The 22,382-nt window shown below is 45.0% G+C and overlaps 1 protein-coding gene across 1 annotated transcript in view; it reads left to right on the top strand.

Moving 5' to 3' along the window:
• Nucleotides 1-22,382, top strand: part of CDH13 (cadherin 13) — a 999,893-nt gene that overhangs the window by 5,629 nt on the left and 971,882 nt on the right. The gene's annotated exons all lie outside the window — the stretch shown is intronic.

Genomic DNA, 22,382 nt, shown 5'->3' with positions numbered 1-22,382 from the left:
AGGTCATTGTTTCATGTGGAACAGTTACACCAAGAGAAGTGACACACTGCAGTTTTGAGTCAGTCTGAGTGCTGGTACCAGAGTGTTGGTACACTTTAAACATTGTTATGCGTCAGCAGCCAAGGGGCTCTGGGACCACTGGATAATATGTAGGCCCTAGTGCACTGTACGAAGTATTACAGCAAGGGCATCCCTGCGCTTGGAGTACAGTGACACCCTGGGCATTGCCATTCCAACAGTGTTGCTCACCCACAGTATGTGTATCATCAGAACGTCACAGCACCTTACTGTCCTTAGTCCTGCAGGGGACTCTGGGAGAACTGAGCTAACACTCAGAGCATTTATAACTTCAGGGTAATGTCAGCTTTGTAGCTTTGTTGTGTAGAGCTTTTATACACAGGACGTTGTCACCTCTAGTGCCAACTGCAGTTTGTGTGATGTTTTTGTAACTGTTTTTAGCAGTTAACACCCACCACAGTCTACACGCAGTGCTAATGCTGCAATTAATGTCCTCTGGCTCCATAAATACTAGACTAATCCGTCCACTCATCCCATACCAGCAGGTAAGCCTCAGATAACTATTGTTTTCAGTAGCTACAGACTCCAAAGATCAGCGTAAATATAACTGCATACAATCACAAAAAAAAGTGGTTGTTTTTCTTCTGTCAGTTGCCAGCAGAAGTCAAATTCCTGAAAATTAGCCTTAGCAATAGGCACGTTTTAACATGTCATGTCTCATTTCAAAGGCCCCAGTGAGTGTCACCCAATCTGCTACAGAAGCACAAAGCCCCTGTGTCTCCCAGCTGAGCGCAGGCTGGGCTGGGGTGGAGGGCAGCAGCTGCTCAGTCGAGAGCATCCCTGCCACATGCCTGGGCAGGACCAGGAAGTGAGCTCAGCCTCTGGAGGAGCCTGGGGACCCTGCAAGGAACGTGGCAGCCTCATTCCTGCCGTATGCGGCTTCAAGGCCAAGTCTCTTTCCTCCAGGGTGGCAGGGAACTGCTTTTCCATGAGCTGCAGGAGATGGTGACTGCAAATGCCTGAAGCTCAAGCTATTGGGATAATCTCCCTGTCAAACAATGTGGGGTCTGCGGGGAGTTGCTGGACCCTGCCAGCAGAACCCATGGCTGACTCAGGCCACACAGGCCCTGCCTTCAACTGCTGTAAGCTGTGGGGCATCCGGGATCATCTAACTCAGGGGTTGCAAACTATGGCCTGTAGGCCAATTCCTGCCTGCAGCCTGTTTTTATAAATAGTTTTATTGGAACATAGCCATGCCCATTCATTTATATAATTGTCTGTGGCTGTGCTTGTGCTATAACAACAGAGTTGACACCATATGGCCCACAAAGACTAAAATATTTACTATTTGGGCCTTTACAGAAAAATTTGCTGACTCCTGCTCTGGCTCAAAATTACAGCCAGAGAGACTGCAGAGAGCCTTGTCAAAGTGCAGAGAGACTAGGGGTTTGTATTAGGAATTGTCCCTTCTATGCCCCAAGCACTCAAGCAACTTGACTTCAGGGAGATTCACCTGGGACCAAATGGATTCAATAAATTCCTGTTATATCCATGTGGGACCTACTGTGTGCTCAAGATACAGCTGCTAGTAAGGCTGATTCAGTCTCTGTTCTCTTGGGGTTCAGACCCCAAGAGATTCCCCTGGCAGGAGAGATCAATGTCAATTAATAAATAATTCAAAACAGAGACAACTGCTAGATGGAAGGAAATACAGTTGTGTGAGATCATGTCATTCTATATGTTTTGCTTGTCTGTGCCTTTTCTTTCTCCTCTACTAAAATATAGCTCCGTTACAGCACGTGTTGTTGTCTGATTGAATCAATTTTGTTGTCCCTGGGTCTAGAACACAGCCTGGCATGTAGTAGGCCCTCAGTAAACATGAATGAATGAATGGATGAATGAATGAATGAATGAATATAAGAAAGGCATCAGATCCAGATGAAGGGTCTGGGAGGCTTCCCTGATAGCCTGCTGCTTGGGCCACAGTCTGGAGGAGCAGTGAGGCCTATGGACAAAGGAACACTAGGGTGTGGTGATGGGGGGAGCATTCCAGGCAGAAGGCCCGGCCTGGGGGAAGCCTGTGCGGGAGGAAACAGCACACAACCCAGAGAGTGGTGTGAGGAGCAGCCGGGGCTGCCAGAGCCGCTGGCACCTTGTCAGCCTCTCAAGGATTTTGGTGTTTGTCCTGGAGCAGTGGGCAATTATTGAAAGCAACACGGGGAGCATATACTGTGACAAGGCCAGATTTCTATTTTGAAAAGGTAATTTGGCTGCAGTGTAGTTAGTGGATGGAGCTGGATATGAATGGAAGGGAGAAGCCAGTCTAGGCTTGAGATCATAGGAAGAGCAGGGACTCTTGTCGCTCTAGACTAGGGAGTGACAGTGCAGATGAGAGAAGTAGACACACCCTACTCAGAGCATCCAAGAGACATTTAGGGGAGAATTTGGCAGGGCTGGGTTTGAGATGGCAGGACCAGGGCTAGGGAGGTGTTAAGATGCAAGCTTGAGTTCTGGCTCTTCCAATTGGCAGAAAGCTGAAGCCACTTGCCCAAACAAGGAACCAGGTGTTTGACATCATAAACAGGGCCTGAGGGCTATTCCCATGGGGGTGTTAGCCAGGCTGCAGCAATGCTCCTCACAAGAGGCATCCAGGGCCCCAGTTATGCTAATGTCTGCAGACCAATCCATGCTTGCATCTGGGATGGGCACCGTGGGGCCTGGCAATACCCTTGACTAGAGTGACTGATGTGTAGCCTTTATAATTAACCAATCTCTGAGGCTTTTCATGCAAAAGATATTTGAGAGAAACATTGCTAAGCCCTTTAATTGTTTCTTGAACATTCAATCAGCAGCACTAGAAATATTTCTTACATGAAGCAAATAATGATCTACTATTTTCAGCAGTCACTTTGCGAATGCTAACAAACCTTCATTTCAGCATCCTAGATATAGCCTTGGTGATGTTTATGTTTCTAGGTATAGTAATCTTCTTCAGCTGGGTGCCAGGCCGTGGTATGCTGCTAAATGTTGAACAACTGCTTTCTCTCTCTAAAAAAAAAAGGCAGCACAGGTATGTTATCCTCAGAAGGTGAGGGATGTACAGTGGTCCACTTGCTAAGTATTTACTGAAGCATTTGGGGAGTTCATAGGTAAACAAGATGGACATGGACATGGACATGGAAACTGTTCTCATGGTCTTGTGGTCTACTGAGGGCAGCCAGTAAGGAACAAGAAAGTAAATAGCTGAAATATACACATGTGGTAATTATTACAATAGGAAACAATAGGGGCTAAGATAGTATTGAAGGCGTGAGGCTGCTGTGCTCTCTCTCCTTTCCTTCCATCTTTCCTCCTACCCTCCCTCTGTTCCTCCCATATTTTCTTCTTTCTTCCCACAATTTTTGATACCTAGCAAGTGCCAAGCATTCTGCTAATCTGGGGATCCAGAGATGAGTACAGCACAGTCCTGGTCCTCAATAGGGGAAGTGCTGGAGGTGAATCAGGGCCTCTGGTCTCCTGGGACCCAGAGGAGCTAGGGTCTTAGTTTGTGAGGATCAAGGAGACTTCTGAGACTTTGAGAAGTGAATTTGAATTCTGACCCAGCCTTCTGCATGCTGTGTGACCTCTGATAAGTTACCTTTTTTCCCTCTTCTTCTGTTTCCTCCTGTGTCTAAACAAAGGGAGAGGCTACACCTCTCTACACCTGCCTAGCAGGTGAGTATTCAATAAGTGTATGCTTATGGCTTCATCACGTGATTGCCAATGCTAGGAGCTTAAAGAATACTGGTTACATTAACTTTTATACTCCATGCTGCAAAGCAGTTTATGGCTTGAAGGAACCATGGGGCCCTGGACTTGAGCATCTGACTAACTTAGAAGGGAAAAATACTTGTGTCCTTAAAATTGTACGGACATTAAAAAAATAAAGTTTGCTCCCCAGAGAAGGATTTGCCAGTTCTCATATTGGTAGCTCCCTAGTGATCATTCTCCTGGAGATTTTATGCTTCATAAAATTTTTTGATCTGTTGGGATCGTATCTTCTAGATGTATCTTCCCAGCAGCTGTTCCCAGGAGGCTTTATCAGGGCAGTATGTACGTGGGTATGCTTGCCAACACCATGAGCACTTATGATTATTATTATTATTTAAAATAAATCAAAATTACTGTAGTAAACTTATTGTATAATTTACTGCTAAGTGCCAGTTGCATATATTATCTCAAGTTCTCATTGCAACCCTCAGGGACAACTATTCTTTTTTTTTTTTTTTTAACATCTTTATTGGAGTATAATTGCTTTACAATGGTGTGTTAGTTTCTGCTTTATAACAAAGTGAATCAGTTATACATATACATATGTTCCCATATCTCTTCCCTCTTGCGTCTCCCTCCCTCCCACCCTCCCTATCCCAGCCCTCTAGGTGGTCACAAAGCACCGAGCTGATCTCCCTGTGCTATGCGGCTGCTTCCCACTAGCTATCTATTTTACGTTTGGTAGTGTATATATGAGGGACAACTATTCTTGTCTCCATTTTTATCTATGATGAAAAGAGTTCAGAACGGATGAGTCATCTGCCTAAGGCTACACAGCCACTAAGAACTGGGATCAGGGTTTGAACCCATGCATTTCTGATTTCTGGGCATGTGAGTTTTCCTCCATATTTCCCTGGTATATAAAAAATTGCTCCCTTATCCCCTCAAATGATGTAAGAATTCTCTTCCTTGACTATTTTGTTCTCTGGCTCTCTTGGAGTCAAAATAGCTGCCTGCAATGACCTCATTTTTGAATTCCTGGTCTCTAAAAGTAGGCGTGAGACCTAGACCTCCTCTCTGGGTTACTGGTTACAACCTTCAGAACTGGGTTAGCTCAGGCTTATTTTGTATTCTTTATTGCTGAGTCCTTGTGTTTGACCAGGGACAAACAAGCTACCCACACCACATGGTCCCCCCAGCAAGAACAGTCATCCCAGTGAGAACAGCCACACAGAGGCCAGGACCCAGCTTGGGTGTGGCTCCTCTGCAGCTTCCAACATACAGGTAAATTCTCTGGCAGTTTCCTGCCTGCTGCTGAGCCCTGAAGCTCGATGGCATCCCTCCCTGGGAATGCCAAGGAACTCCATTGTCCAAGCCAGTGTCTCCTGAGTGCCACTGTCTACAATACTGTTTTCCCCAATCTATAGGAAAATGAGAAATACACAGCCTGTATCTATATCCAGACACTCAGATCTACAGTGAGTTGCAATTGGACTGAATCTACCCTGGAGTTTAGTTGTGTTTTACTAGATGAGGTTTCTTTTTTTCCTTTTAATTCAATTTAAGGACCTTTAGTCAGGGTAGCCACTAATTCAGTGAACATTTGTTGCGTGCCTGTTATGTGCCTGGCACTGTTTCACGTCCTGGAGGTAGAGCAGGGAGCATTCACAGAGCCCCTCTGCTGGCAGATACACACACTCCCCCTTTGCCCCAGTCCTCACCACCCACACAGTGACCTTGCCTTTCTGCCTCTCTCAGGATGTATCTGTGCCTCAATCTATTCACTCCACATTTGATTAAGTCATTCATTTCACAAATATTTACCGACCAATGACCATATCTCAAAGAGGGTGCTTGACACTGGGTGAGCAGCAGTGATTAAGAAAGACAAGATTGCCTGCCCTCATGGAGTCTATGTTCTCATAAGGGAGAAAGAGAGTAAACAACAAAAATAAGTAAATATGATAATTTTGGAAAATGATAGTGCTCTGAAAAAAATTTTAAATGGGATAGGCAGTTGTTCTGAGCTTATCCACTACTCTCTTTGGGGATGGAATGTTCATTGTTCTGATGCAATGACCGTTCTACTTTTTAGGGTTAAAATGTCCTAGAATTTGTGAAATGAAGTTGGTTAATACATAGAGGACATTTTTGTCCTTAGTGTTAAAGTGTTATTGGCAAACCTTTGTCCATTCTCTATTTTTTGTTTTTCTTAAAATTTTGCTTTTGGGAATCCAAAACTATGGCAACCAATGACTTAAGCCACAGGTAGGTAATCTTTTTCTGTAAAGGGCTATCGAGTAAATATATGGTCTCTGTTGCAACTGCTCAATGCTATCAATGTAGCATAAAACTAACAACAGACAATATGTAAACAAATGGGCAGGGCTGTGTTCCAATAAAACTTTATTTACAAAAATAGGCAGAGCTGGATTTGGCCCTCAGGCTGTAGTTTGCTAATCCCTCATCTAAACCATTAGCCACCTCACTAGTTGGTCAAGTTGGAATAGGGCAGAGGCCAGGGATAGAGACCAGAACTTTTTCTTTGTTCTCTTGTACTTCGTGACAACTGTGGTACTTCTTTTATTTTTTTGGCGGTACGCGGGCCTCTCACTGTTGCGGCCTCTCCCGTTGCGGAACACAGGCTCCAGACGCGCAGGCTCACCGGCCATGGCTCACGGGCCCAGCCGCTCCGCGGCATGTGGGATCCTCCCGGACCGGGGCACAAACCCGTGTCCCCTGCATTGGCAGGCGGACTCTCAACCACTGCGCCACCAGGGAAGCCCTGTGGTACTTCTTTAGGACCACATATCACTGGGATTCTACGTTAACTTAGATCCAGGTAAAGATGCTGGTAGTCAACTATGGAATGTAATTCTTAGGCCAGCTCTAAAGATATAATAATTTAGCTTTTATATTAATTATCTGGACTACAATTCTTAAGGCTTTCTCACCACCCAAAGGTATATTGGTGCTAAACCCTGTATCTTGGATTGAGTTCTCCCCAATGGTGATGGAGGCACAGGCTTGTACGCAGGGAGCTGATGTGAGAGATGATTCCAGTTCACAGACATGAGGACTGTAAAACAAGAGAGAAGGAAAGCCAATAAAAAGTGTATCTTTGAGCTGGTTATTGTCATGGGCAACGGAAGCTCACTGCTGCTGGGGGCCCTTGGAAGAACTGTGTAAAACTCGCTTCAGAATGGTCCCTCTGCAGGATAGGAGGCTGGAGTATACATCTACCTATGCCCATCTTCCATTGGTCAAGGGTGGCCTGTGGTGCCAGTGATTCCCTGCTGAGCCTTTGTGACCCTGGCGGCAACCATGGTTTTAGAAAAGTTCTGAGCAGAAAAATGAAGAGGCATGACAGGTGCTTGGATGGGCAGTGTACGCCCTGAGTAGAACATGAGTATATAAGGGATTCCAGTTGCCACCATTATGTGTTACTGGAAACTTCCTCAGTAGAGTTAATGATAAAGGAAACAGTTGTGGTGGTTGTTTTTATAAACCCTCCAAATTCAGTTTAGCACCCACCTGCAAATATGCTCTTTCCCACTAGATGGTACCAGTATGCCAAAGCCCTGGAATGCTACCTTAGGGCCTCATTTTTGAGGAATACTTTCCCTCTACTTTTGAACAATTTAGGAATAAACGAGTTGAGATTGGAGGAACAGACTATGGGTGTTTTGGGAACAGAAGATGGAAGAAAAGTGGAGGTTGTCTAAATAATTACCCTCATTCATTCGTTTGTCAACACATCTTGCTGACAACCTTCTAAGTGCTCACTCTCTTCTTGGCACTGGGAATACAGAAGTGAACAGTGTACACAAAGTCTCTGCCACAGTGAGCTTCCATACCATTTGTGGGAGGGACAATAAAAAGTGAATGGGTAGATACGATGTCTATCAGGTGGTGCTGTGTGCTCTGGAGAATGACAAAGCAGGCAAAGGGATGGACGGGGGCAGGGAAGAGAACAGCCCTTCTCATATCTTCCTGTCCTCTCTGCTGGTAGGGTGAGAGATTATTTCCATCTATTTCCTAAACCCAGTTCTGCCACTCATCAACCTCTTATGAGTATGTTTATGTGGTTCATTTTCAAAATGAGACTGTGAACTTGTGGAGGGCAGAAGCGGTGCTTCGCAAACGGGCGTTGACCAGCTGGAACCTACTTCAGCCTAACGCCCAACTCCACCAACTGCTTGTTGGCTGATTTCATTTATCTGGAATCATTGTGAATTATTGTTGTCGACACATAATAGAGTCACGTTTTACTCAAGGGTTAGATTATAAAGTCAAGGTTTCAGGCAAACATAGAGTCGTCATTAACCTTGAGATCTCTAAGTTGCTCATTAAATTGCAGTGTGTTTGGTTCTGTGTATGCAGCCTTGTACTGTAATCAATATGTAACAATGTATAATGCATGCAGTGAAGTACAGTGCATAATAAAGAATATATGCAAGATATAATTTTGTAGCATTTAATTGCAGTATTTAAATTGTTCTTTTTCCTTCTATTTTTGGTGGAAGAGCTAGATTTCCATTAGTTGAATGTGTATATGATAAGACTTCGTGTTCATTTAAACTGGTTTCCTAATCATGTAATCCCCACCAGTCTGTGCATGGGGGAGGGCAAGAGCTATGTTCTTTGTGCTCTATTCATCTTTGGGTTCCCACCACCAGTCGCATGCTTTGGGGCAGAGGAACAGCAGACTAGTAATATTAGTAGTAGTGGCCGTAATGGAGGCTGACATCTTAGTGCTTACTATGAACTGGGCCCTGTGTGAGTATTTTAGTTATATTAGTTAGTATATTCAATCCTCCTAATGACCCTGCGGTGTATCTAGTATGATTTTAATTCCATTTTACAGATGGAGAAATTCCAGGAGAACTTGATAAAGGTCACGCAGTGTTTTAGCTCTGGGGCTGAGATTCAAACTTGGGCAGTCCCAGACACAAAAGGCCACATGTTGTATGACTCCATGAAATGGAGAGAACTGCCCAGAATAGGTAGATCCATATAGACTAGAAGTAGATTAGTGGTTGCCTAGGGCTGGCTGGGGGAAGTGACTGTTAATGGGTATGGGGTTTCTTTTGGGGGTGATGGAAATGTTCTGGAACTAGATAGTGGTGATGGTTGCACAACTCTGTGAGTGTACTAAAGACCACAGAATTGCATATTTTAACAGGGTAAACTTTATAGTATGTGTATTATGTCTCAATAAAGCTGTCGTTAAGCGGGAAAACAAGCAGACCTCGGGCAGTCCAACCTCTGGGTTCCTGCAAGTGCCGCCCCTGAGCACACACAACCTATCCCACAGGCACTCACCACTTGCTCATGGCATCCTGCTTATTTTACCTATGCTAACTTGACTATTCCTTAAAAGAGCCCTATTGTCTGCCCCATTTCAGAGATCAGAAAACTGAGGCAGAAGGATACTGAGAAACTTGGGGCTGGCAAGCGACCCAAGGGGCCCAAATCATCCTTTGACTGCTACACTGGTTTTCATACGTTTTACTAATTGAAAGCAATAGTGATTCAGGGTTGCAGGTAGCTTTAGCCCATTAGAAATAAAGCAATGGTTCCTTGCTTTTGTTTTGCTGATTTCCAAAGTAGATTAAGATCCATCTTTGTCTCATTGGTTAGCATGCCCATCTGGCCCACTTGTCTCTGGTGTAGGGTCCTGAGAGTAAGACCCAGAAACTATAGGAGAAGGAGGTGTGTTAGAGTGGCTGACTTTAAAAAGTAATAAGCATACGTGGCTCAGGAAGAGAGATGGAGAGAAGAGAGGGAGGGGAAAAGAGGGAAAAGCGGGAGAGAGGGAGAGGGAGAGAGGTAGGGAGAGGAGAGAAAGTGGGAGAAGGAGTGAAAGAGGGTGAGGGAAAGAACTGAACTGACATGCTGTCATACTCCATTCGATACCCAGTTGCTGAAAGGATTTACCCAAATTAACAAGAATGTTTGGCACCCCTTGGCTGGTTCAGTTAAAGATTTCCAACGCTGGTAAAGAGAAGGCAATCTGAGGTCTAAGGCACTCATCATAGTCTAAATCAACGACCTGCTCTCCATCCCAAGCACACTCCCCCATCAGCACCTGCCACCTATCCAAGACCTTCTTTGATTCCCAGGCTCCCTAAACATGTATGTTACTCCTCTCTGCCCTTAACCTTGGGTTGCTGATTTGTAATTCTGTTTCATGTTTAATATTCAGAGTGACAAAGCCCTTAGTCATGCACAGTTCAACAGGAAAGGGCAGCAGGGCTCGCCCCCGACCAGCCCAGGATGCCTGTTTGTGGTCCTGGGAAGCGAGGATTTATAAAGGCACAGCTAAGAGACTGTAAATACCTTCCTGGGTCTCCAGTCTAGAGGAAAAGCCACAGTTTGGACTGGAATAGGAGCTGGGGATTGAAAGGGCTTTGGCTGAGACCTGGTCACCCACACGGCCGGCTCCCAGGTGACAGGGATTCTGCTGGGCTCCCTGTGATTCTTAATGCCTTCCCCGGTGACAAGAGGGGATCATACAAAGCCACATGAGTGTCTGATTCAGCCCTCCCTCATCATTTCTCCAGTGCACTGTTTTGCAAAGTGTATTGCGAAGAGGTACTTGTTCCATGGGTGGTTAATAAGGGTTCTGGAAAACGTAGGTTTGCAGGTGCTAATATTTTGGGAAACTCTGAAGTTGCCCAGAGAAGTGAACCAGATTGTGTTTTGTTTTTCATGACTGAACATCCTTGAGACTTTAACGTGCATTTGAGTTTCAAAGAGATGCTCCCCAAGGCTGCATTACCAACGCTCTCCCCAAACTCCCAGGGGTAAGGGTATTCCTACATAGAGGACGTCATGAGATAGGGATTCACAGGACTTGGGTGGGAAAACAAGCTGTGTGGACTCTGGGGTCACAGAACTTGGGGCTTGACCTATAGGACCAGCAGTGTCAGCAACACCTGGGAGCTTTCAGAAATGCAAATTCTCTACCCAGGACCTACTGAGTCAGAGCTTCTGGGGCTGGACCTAGCAATCTGTGTCTTCACATGCCTGCCCTCCAGGGGATTTTGATGCTCTCTGAGGTTTGCAAAGCTGCTGGTCCAGTGGGCTAGTGGGGAGAGAACTACCTGGTGTTCTTCTGGGTGAAGGAGGGAGACACAAAGCCAGGCCAGGAAAGTGGCTCCCCCAAAGAAAGCAGAGATTACAAAATGAAGATCACCAAGACACAGCAGTAGGAGCTAAAAGCTCTGCTTGGTCCCATTATAGCCCTGGGTATCTACTTCCGTGAGGCCCTGAGCTGTGTTTGCAGGATGCCTTTGGGTCTATCCACACAGGCAGACCAGAAGAGTAGGGTGAGGACAGAGAGACAGTCTGTGTAGGGGAGGCAAAACCTTACCTCTACCCATGTTAGGTTTTTAGCTGGGGCTCTTTAAGAAAAAGACAGGTTAACAAGAGAAAAAACAACAATTTGTTAACACATATAACTCATGTATACATGAGAAATACCCAGGGGAAAATGAGTAACTGTCAGAGGTGGCTTAGAACTCCAGTCTAAATACTGTCTTAAACTAAAGAGAAAGAACGGTATGTGGGAGGCTAGTTATGGGGAAGTACCCAGGAAAAGCAGGGTAAACAAGAGTAAGATAGGTTATGCAGATTTAAGTCTGCCTTCTCCATTGATAAGGGTCCAAAGATGTCTCCGGTGATTCACTTCTGTCCTTCGAGGTAGAGAGGGGAAGAAGGACTCCTTTGTAAAGTTGTGTCCTGCTTTAAGGCAAATAGCTGGACGACAGTAAGCTTTTCTTGTAGCCACTTCTCAGTTGCCTTTAGCTCAAAATAATCCGTATGCCAAACTGGTATATTTTGGGGTCGTATATTCTGCTACCCTTCATTTGATTTGGCAGACACCGCCTTTGATTTTATATGTATGTGTCTAATGTGTGTATGTGTATCTATATGTATACATATATATGTATATATACCTACACACAGACATATATAACACAATACATAACATATATATACATGTATATACAGATGTATATACATTCATAGCACATATACACAGAATGTATATATGCATATATAACATAAGTATACATGTACACACATGTACATGATGTATATATATCTCCACATAAATACATATAAATTTAAATATGTTACATAAATATATATATTACACCTATTAAACACTAGTTGCTATTGGTACCTACTAAATTCTAGGCCCTCTAAGGTGAACCAGACAGACACAGATGCTGCAGATGCTAATCTTGAGGAGATTCGAGACATGAGGGAAGAATAATAAAAAGACAATGACACTTGTGGGTCTATGAGAAGAGCTCAAGGCCAGCTAGGTCTACAGCCATTGGGTTTTGAAACCCACCCAGAATAATTCTTTGTGTGCCCTTGTGAATCTTTGCTGATGCTTCTGATACCTGCCCATGATTCTTACTTGAGAAGTTCAGACTGCACCAGTGGTTCTCAGCCAGGGGCAGTTGTGCCCACCAAAGAACACGTGGTGATGTCTGGAGACATGTTTGGTTGTTACAACTGGTGGAGAGGATACTATTGGCATCTAGTGGATAGAAGGCAGGGATGTTGTTCAGTATTCTGCAGTGCACAGGACAGACTTCTACCGTAAAGAATTACTCTGACACAACTGTCAGTAGCGTGAGGTGAGAAAACCTGGTTTAAATGCAGAGCTTTATACTCCCCCAGCACACACAGGACTTTTTATCTCTACCCCATCTCATTATTACTAGAAAGTCAGAATCGAAACTTGGGTCTGTGAAAAAATAACTGGAAGCAAGCCCCAAACGTGTATAATTTTTCAAAAGGTAAAACCATGACTTTCAGGTAAATGTGACCATTAATTCATTAGTTTATGAGGAAACCAGTCAGATCTGATGATAGTTTCAAAGGGTGTTTAATAAGCTAGGATATTTATGAGCAATTTAACAAAGAAATATTAGGAAGAGATGTTTTGTTAGAAAAAGAACTAGTTAATGTGCCACATGCGTAAATTGTTGGGATTATCTGTTATGTTAGACAGAAATTATTTGCATCGCCACTTGGACAAAATCGACAAGTAACTGGCGACTTCTCTAAGTCTAGAGGCCCCAATCAAGAGCAAGCAGTGAGATGAGCTAAGAACGTGCTCCTAGACATCTTCCCATGGCCTTTGTCCCTGAATGATATTCAAAGGGTTGCCATCGATCATTTTGGTCTAGTTTACAAGCTTTGGATAATTTTTTTCTGATGCCTCAAGCACATGACATTTAATTTACTAGTAAAGAAATGGTCTGTGAAACGTGGGGCAAAGAAATGGAAGTTGGTTGAGGGCTAGAAAGTGGTGGGAGGAAAGGTTATAGAAGGTCAAAGTGACAGTATTGCGTAGATGCCATCCATTACCTGCCTTTGATGAAGGATGCTCTGTGCTAGATGCTTTTTTTCAACCCTCTTAGGTAGGTCTTACTATCGTCCCCATCTACAGATGAGGAAAGCGAGTCAGAGGGAGAGTCAGGAGTGTCAGTAGTGGACATGGACAGAGTAAGAAGAAAATGGTACGTGATCCAGACCATAGCAGGAGAAATAGAATTTAGCCAGAGAAGGAAGGGAGGGTGTTATGAGCTGGAGGGAAGCCTAGTCCCAATTTGAGGTAGAAATACTCATAGCATGTTCAGAGGGCAGTGAGGAGGCTATTCTGGGTGACAGTGAATATGTGAAATTAGATCAGTGCTACAGGAATGACAGCTATTAGTAGTACCAGTGTTATTTTAGCCAAAGAATCCTACTGTCATTATAGGGCAGTGCCTGGCAGTACACTATGTGGGTTAAGAGCTCAGGCCCTGGGGGAAGGTGGAATTACAGTTTGAATCCCAGCTCTGTCACTGCAGGGCTGTGTGGCCATGGACAAGTTGCTTAATCTCTCTGTGCCTCAATTGCCAGATCTATGAAATGAGGGCAGTGATATCTACCTGATATGACTGGGATGGGAATTTAAGACAAACCTGTAAAATCTTGGTCTAACAAGCAGTGAGACTTTGGAAAATGGAAGTTGGTTCTTTGAGGAGATGAATGGATAGGATTTAGCATAGTTGTTAGTCATTTGCCTGTAAGTGTCACAGTCTCAGGCTGAGTTCCCTCAAAAGCAGATTCTGGGGCTTCCCTGGTGGTGCAGTGGTTAAGAATTCCCCTGCCAATTCAGGGGACACAGGTTCCATCCCTGGTCCGGGAAGATCCCACATGCCACGGAGCAGCGAAGCCTGTGCGCCGCAACTACTGAGCCTGCACTCTAGAGCCTGTGAGCACAACTACTGAGCCCGCGTGCCGCAACTACGGAAGCCCGTGCGCCTAGAGCCCGTGTTCCACAACGAGGGAAGCCATGGCAATGAGAAGCCCACGCACCGCAATGAAGAGTAGCCTCCACTCACCGCAACTAGAGAAAAGCCCACACGTAGCAACGAAGACCCAATGCAGCCCAAAATAAGTAAATTTTTTTTAAAAAGCAGGGCTTCCCTGGTGGCGCAGTGGTTGAGAGTCCGCCTGCCGATGCAGGGGACACGGGTTCGTGCCCCGGTCCGGGAAGATCCCGCATGCCGCGGAGCGGCTGGGCCCGTGAGCCATGGCCGCTGAGCCTGCGCGTCCGGAGCCTGTGCTCCGCAACGGGAGAGGCCACAATGGTGAGAGGCCCGCGTACCGCAAAAAAAACACAAAAAACAAAAGCAGATTCTGAGAGGAGAATGTGAGTGCAGTTAATTTCATTTGGAAGGTGAGCCAGGGAAAACTCTAGCGGGGTGGGGAAACAAAGCAAGGAAGGGAGGGCTGCCACATAAAGGGTCTTTTATTCAGCCAGTTGCTACTGCAGGTACCTGGGGACCTTTGGGAGCCAGTGTGTAATACCTCAGAGTTATCCCACCTGAGGGGCATGGGAGCTCCAGACTTTATGCCACAAATTTGGGTGGACATTGTTTTGGAACTGCCCCAGGTGCCATTGATTTTGAGCACTCTCAGACTGCTGAGTATGGACTCTGGTCCCAGAGAAAGCCCTTGATAAAGAGGTGTAGATTCTTGCAATGGAAGTTGGGTCCACTAACGAAAGGCCAGAAGGGGATATGGGCTTGGCAGTGGGAAGCCATCAGCATCTGCAGTAGTCAATACCACAAGGCCTAAAAGCAGTAAAGCCGTTTGGGCCAGTAATCTACATCTGAGAAGTTAAAGAAACAGAGCTAAATACGGAAAAAGATGTACAGAAATATTTCTCTGCATTATATGTGATAGCACAAATTGCAAATAGTAACAATAGCCAACATTTATTGAGTGTTTGCCATGTGCTTGGCTCTCCTAAGTGCTTGACAAATAAGCTAAATTTCTAGCAGATGGAAACTCGTTAAATGACTCAATGGGCATTAAAGAGGAAGGTCATGAAGACAATGATGACCTGAAAAAATCATGTAAGCGAGAAATGAATACTGAATAGGAGAATATGTGTGGAGTAGGATTCTTACTAAGCAAAAAAAGTCTCTGTGTATGAAAAAGGGGGGATGGAGTCTGAAAGGATGTTTTTCAAAATGCTAACTGCAGTTTTGTTCATGTGATGGGTTTCTGAGTGATTTTTTTCTCCTCTAGTTTACAAATCTCCGTTGATATGTATGTATTACATTTATAATGAAAAATATAATAAACTTGAAAAGTGAAAGAAGAAAAAATGGAAGAAAAATAGGTCGTGGAGATTCAGTGGTGGTTTTGAAGAAGGGAATAACATAATGGAAAATAATATTTCAGAAAAATTAACCTGGGAGTGGTGTGAAAGACGGATTGGGTCCAGAAAAACCCAAGGCAAGAAATCCAGCTTGTGAGCTAATAAAGGTCAAAAGAAGTGTGGAAAAGAAAGGACTGGTTTTAGAGGCTTGGTGGTGAATGGGCTGATGGGAAAGAAAGAAAAAAAAATGCCAGAAATGATCTCAAGACTTTAAGGTTGATTGAGTGAGAGAAAATTAGCAATGAGACAATAAATATGTGTTGAGCACCTCTTTGAGCCAGGTTTCCTTGCATCTGCTGTCTCAGTTAAACCTAACAACAGTCCTATAAGTTATGTTCTTAATATTTCTGATCAGAGAAGTAAAATGACTTGTCCAAGTTTACGGTGAATCTGAGCTCAGATAATTGTTAAATGAACCGGATAGATGGATGGATGGATGGATGGATGGATGGATGGATGGATGGATGGATGGGTGGATGGGTGGGTGGATGGATGGATGGATGGATGGATGGATGGGTGGATGGATGGATGGATGGATGGGTGGGTGGATGGGTGGATGGATGGATTGGTAACCATGTAAGGGGGAAGAAATATAGGGTATTATAGTGTCAAAGCAGGAAAGAGGGAATTTCAAGGAGGAACTTGCAGATGTCTTAGAAGGTAAAGAAAGAAGGGCTGGGGAAATTGCTAGATTCTGCAGGAAGAAGGAGTGGCCACTGGTTCTCTGCTTTGAAAAGGCCACTGCAGTCAAGTAACGGGAAGTCGGCTTAGCTGCATGGGGGGCCAGGAAGTTGTGGGGGACCCTATGAAATGACTGGTCAGACCACATACAAGCTTAAAAACAGGCACACGTCTAAGGAGTAGATGCAACATTAGAAAGGAGGAGGGACGTAAGCGAGCAAAGGGAAGGAGAGGGCAAGTGAAGGAGAAAAGGAAAAAGGAAAAGCAATTACTGGTTAAGAATGAGGGCACCAGACCGCCTGGGCTTGACTCTCAGCTCCCACTGCCCTGTGACCTTGAGCAAGTCCCATACATAACTCCCTTTGTCCCAGTTTCCTTATCTGTCAAATGGGGAGAATAGTGATAACTCCATCCCATGGGCTTCTTAGGAGGATGAACTGAATCACGTAACATGCTTAGCACAGTGCCTGGTACAATATAAATCCAAACTGGGCAGGGGTCTTGGTGTCTTTTTTTTTTTTTCCAGCCATGCTGTGTGGCATGTGGGATCTTAGTTACCGGACCAGGGATTGAACCCATGACCCCTGCAGTGGAAGCACGGAGTCTTAACAACTGGACCGCCAGGGAAGTCCAGGGATCTTGGTGTCTTAATCATCACAATAAATGCCATTTCTTGGGAAACAGTCCCAAGCTATAGATCAAGAAACTGAGGCTCAGTCACTGAATGTGTCCCAAGAACGTACACCTGGAAACCCAACATCACACTGTTGGGGACACAAGTGGTCAGCTCTCCCATCCTTCAGGAGAAAATAGATTTTGTGTAACACCCTATGCGTAGCTTTATTAGTTGAAAATTAACCTTATGCAATTTGCAAGAAATGAGATGTATTAGGTTTCATTTTTTTTTTTCTTTTTGACCAAAGAGTTAATAAAGAGAGGCTGCTCATTAAGGCAAAGTTGGAAGGAGTTTTGAAGGCACTGGAGAATAGCTGAGGGAGCAAAGTAATGAAGCCCTAGGAAGATTCGGAGGGGGCGGCTGAAGATCCATCAGACCCCAGAAGCATCATGAACTCAGCGCCCTTTCTCCATTCCGGAAAGTTTTATGCTGTTATAATTGATGCTTGGATAAGTCTGTGTACTGCAGACTCGGCGTGAGGAATCCTAAAAGCCTTATTAACCCAGCCACTTAGCCTTTCTGAGTGTAACCCCTACCCTGGCTATTTTGGTTCAGGATTAACTGAGACCCCAAATGTTCTGCTGTTGGGATGAAGAGGTTCAATTTAACACCTTTCTCTGGTCAGTCTCCTTCTAAATCCCTCTGCCTCTCTAGCGCTGGCTGCCGGCAAGCTCAGCCTGCTCACTCCTGCCCTTTGTGATCATGGAACCTGCCGAGGAAGCATTCTCTCCGAGGCTGAGCCACCAGAGGAATTGCACACCCAAGATTGATTTTGCACAGTGTAAAAATCAATCTGCACACTGCGTAGTAGAGTCTGCAAGAGAACCAGTTCAGGCTGGTTGGAGGCCCAGTGGGGCAGGGCAGCAAGCAGTTTAAGTCGAAAAGTTAAAAAAGTAAACAGAAAAAAACAGGTGAAATTGAGGGGTGTGTTTTGCCAGGCTGGAATGGGGTTTTCTCTTTCTGTGTTAAGGAGCCTTATCTGGTGCTGCTGGTCTCTACCCGGTACATGGTTTTTGTGGGGAGGGGGGAGTTGGAGAGAGACCCCCCCCCATTAGACACATTCCCCTGCTGGCAGGTGGGGCTCCTGGGAGATACTGTTAGCTTGACACTGTCTTTCCAAGGACAGGACTTTAATTTGCTTCGGTGGTGAGGCTAAGAACAACCATCATCATTTGTGCTTCGGTGGTAAGGCTAAGAACAACCATCATAATTAATAATAATTAATTATTATTTAATTAAATGACACCCTAATAGTTATTTAAGTTAAAAAATAACATTTATGGAGCATCATCTATGTGTCAGACACTCAGCTAAGTATTTACATACAGGGTGTCTGATTCAAGTCTCTGAATGTTGGAGTTACTGTGATCCCTCTCATTTTGTAGCTAAGGACTTCACCTTTTGCGGGGCTTGCTCACACACAACCTCTTCCTTGATCTCCACTCAACACTCAGGAGGCTGCAGATGATGTTTTGCAGTTAAGGAACCTGAGCCTCAGGGGCCTGTCTTCTTCAGCAAATAATTGGCAGAATCAGGATTTGAATCTGGATCTCCTGACTCTTTATTGTTGCAACTGTATTGGAGAGAGAGGTGGTGTGTATTCATTAAATTCCTTCTGTTAAGACTGGAGAAAAGAGTTTATTGTGCATTGTTTCGATCCTCAATCAGGAGGGTGTTGCTTTCCCACTTTACAGATGAGAAGGCTGAGGCTCAGAGAGGGGAAGCCATTGGAAGAAAACCACTCAGGTAGTTGTAGGGAGTAGATAGATCTGGGCCTTATGGCTTCCCATTCTGCCCTGCGGGTTTTCCCTGTTATCCCCACCTCTCCACGGCAGTGCCTTCGATAGCAGAAACAACACCATGTGATTTCCCAGCAGGTTCAGTGAGAGTGTGATTCTTGCCTTGGACCTTAGGATTTAGGATGGGTCATTGGTATTGACAATTGAATAGGCTGCTAGAAATGTGATCCTGGCCTGGAAGGAAGATCAGACATGACTGAGACTTTAGGAAGGACCAGATCTGTCCAATCAGAAGGAATTTGGGGCCTTTCATCTTCTTGGAGGCTATCAGTTCCAATTTGTACTTTGAAAGCCACAACTTGCTGGACCAACCTATTGTGGCTGCCTTCTTCTTGCCAGTCACAGTCATCAAAGCAAATCTCTCAGAACATGCTAATGTCACAGCATTTTCTAGGGAGACCATTGTACGGAGCAAGGCTCGGGTTCTGGGGAGGAGGGATTACATTGTAGAGTTGGCTTTCTATTTCCCTGGAGTCTTGTGCTTTGGAAAAGCATTATTTGTTTTTCATTCCTGACTGTCACTGGTGACACCTCCAGGCTCTGAAAGGTTACAGGAAAATAATAGGCTTCTGGCAGTTTCCAGCAGGTTCTCTTTCTCACCTGGGCTAGGATTGTGCATGTGCTTTTCATTCGTGACAAGATGAGGAGAGCTTGGTTAAATAAGGATCGGCTGCTCTTTATTCATCCACTTTTCTGATTATATGGCATCAGAAAGCCATTCATCTGGTTTGAAGATAGACAGGTGGTTGCCGTCACTACACTGCGGGCTTTTGAAGCTTGCTCTGTGATGTGATTACAGCACATACTTAGCTTGTGCTCCAGGGGGTAAGGTTGACCTTTGATCCTACTCCTCATTTAAAAATCACAGATCTTGGAAAATGAACCAATCTAGGAAGATGCTGGATGCTGCATTTGCTGCTGAGGTTGGCTGTCAAACCAATTTAACTGGCCTGCTTTACCTAGAATTCTGGTTTTTCTGATTAAAACAGATGACCTTTAAAGCCTTTTTTTTTCTCTGACAATCTCTAGAGGACATCTGGTCTTTTGTGAGTTTCACTGGGAACCCAGAATCATGCCACTACTGTAGGTTCCAAATGAGGAAGATGTACAAAGCATCGATTGGAAGACATTCAAGACCATTATCCAAACAGAGTGCATGTTATTTACCTTTCTCTCTCATTCATTCATTCGGTCAACATTTATAGAGAACCTACCATGTGCCAGTTCTGTGACAGGAGCAGCAATAAGGAGGTAACAGAATTGTAGTCCCCGACCACGGGATCTTATGATTCAGAAGCTGAAACAGACAGAACAGTCAGCATTGTCAAGACGGGGTGAAAGGGACTGGGAATTCATCTGCTTGGAAAACTGATTTTGGCTTTGATAGATACCACCAGACAGTTTTCCAACGTGGTTGTAAAGAAGGCGGGATGGCGGCTTCTGAGAACCTGATCGTGTTTATTTTTTGACCCCAGTTGCATGGCACCTTGTGGAAAATACTGAGCTATATACTGAGGCTTTGCACACTTCCTGTAGTACCACAGTAGAATTTAAATTAAAAAATAAAGAAATAAAGTGTTGTCAGCTTCAGGCCCTTTGGGAGCACAGAGGAGGGACTGGGCTTTACCTGGGGGAGGAGAGCAGAGAGACTGAGGAACTCAGTTGATATTGATATTTGAACTGGGCCCAGAAGGATCAACAGGAAGTAGGCAGTCAGAAAATGGGGGGTGTGTGTGTGCTTGCACAAAGGCCTCAGTCAGAAGGAAGGCATGGAGTGGAGGAGCTGGCGGCTGGGGCTTGGGAGGGCTGTGAGCTGCTCGCTGTGGCTGAAGCCCAGGGTGTGGGGCTATAGACATAGAAGAGGTCAGCAGGGGAGGAGTCTGGACTGTTTCACAGACATAATGTCCCACAAGCAGCGGGAGCCACGAGGGATTTTTAAGCAGCAGAGTGACACTGTCAAGCCTGGCTTTTCTAACGATCAGCCTACATGGGCGTGCAAATGGGAGATGTTTAGGTGTCTTTTGCAATAGTCCCAGAGGAGAAGGCTGAAGGCCCCATTTAAGGCACTGAGAGAGGAGAGGAGGAGACAGATCAGAGATCAGCAGATATCATACAATACATGAAACTTGTTAGTCCACTGCAAGGTCGGGGGGTTGTTGGGGGAGGAGATGGGGAGAAATCAGAAGGTTTCTCTTCCAGCCCAGGCTCTGGTGAGAACCACTCGGATAGAAACACCTGGGCCTGAGCGCCTATTTCTCTTATTATATAAAACCACAGAGATCCTCATTAGCCATTCCAGAAACATCTATTTACGCACACGATATGTCAGGCAGTAGGGGAAGTTCCGAGGTTACAGAGATGGAAGGGACCAATTCTTGCCTTCAAGGAGCCACCTGTAGAGTGTGGGGAGACAGCAGGTCCTATTCTCTCTGCCTTAAGCCTCAGAAGGTGTCTTTGAGTTTATGCAGTGGTGTTAGTTTCTTCTTTGATTCAAGGTCAGTTCCCCAGCCCCTGCAACATCACGGATAGGGCATTCCCCAAATCCCTTGCAGAAAGGATCATTCCCATGAGTAGTTGTGAGCCAAGCATATAAACTTGCGTGAATGTTTGAAAACTTTTCCTGGTTCTCAGAATGCCATTCCAGCAGTGCTGAAGGCTGCCAATTAAACGAAGATTTAGATAAAGGCTGTGTGGGAGAAGGAACGCAATATTCTTAAACCTAATAATGGTTTCCTTCTGTCTTTTTGAAGCTCTCGAATAATGCTATTTGACTGGCTCTCTGCTTTGGGCATCCCCATTTACTGGACAATTTAATAACATTTAAAATGTTTGACAACTTTGTTTGGGGGCAGACAGCCCAGGGGAGCAGGCTCTGGGTAAGGATATGAATGCTGTACAGTTAAAAAGAGGAACCAGGATTTAAATAAGTTTTTTTCATATGTAGAACAAATCCCCTGCATGCTGGATGGCAGGGGGCACAGAAGGGGTAAGAACAGGTTCCCAGATTGTAATATGAACTGTGGGAACACGTAACGACTGCCATGTAGGCTTGCGCTAAGTGCTTTCTTTCCTATCACCTCATTTACTCTGACAATGCTGAGGTGGGTCTCAAGGCTGTGCCAATCATGCAGGTGAAGTAAAGGCCTATGGCCATGCAGCTAATAAGCCTTGGGGCTGGCGTTCTCCATCCTGTGCTCATTCTCTTGGCTCTGGAGTACTCGGTGTGCTGTAGGAATTGAAGAAGGAATTCAGAAAGAAATCCAAAACAGTTTTCCTTCCTTTCCCACTGTATCAGGGGATTCATCTGTTCATACATTCATTCACTCATTCATTCACATTTATTGAATGTCCTCTATGTGCCAGGTATGGTTCTAAGCACCAAGAAAACAGCAATGGATACAACCAAGTCCCTGCCTCTATAAAGCTTTTGTTTTAGTGGGAGGAGCAAACAGCAAAGAAAGTCTGTTAGTCATAAGTGCTGTACATAAACCAAGACGCTGTCAGGGTTAAAGTGTAACCAGGATGCTCTTTTCCATAGGGGTGGAGGGATGGTGGGGGCTCCGCTGGAGAGGGCACATTTCACCTGAGACCTGCCTGTAGTGGAGGAGACAGCCATGTAGGCCTGTGGGGGACAGAATACGCCAGGCAGAAGAAAAAGTGTAAAATCCCTGAAGTAGGAACATGCCTAGTGTGTTCCAGAAATAGCGAGGCG

This window comes from Orcinus orca, chromosome 20 (genome assembly GCF_937001465.1).
Source record: "Orcinus orca chromosome 20, mOrcOrc1.1, whole genome shotgun sequence".
In the NCBI taxonomy this organism is placed as follows: domain Eukaryota; kingdom Metazoa; phylum Chordata; class Mammalia; order Artiodactyla; family Delphinidae; genus Orcinus; species Orcinus orca.
This window is presented reverse-complemented; position numbering and strand designations above follow the sequence as displayed.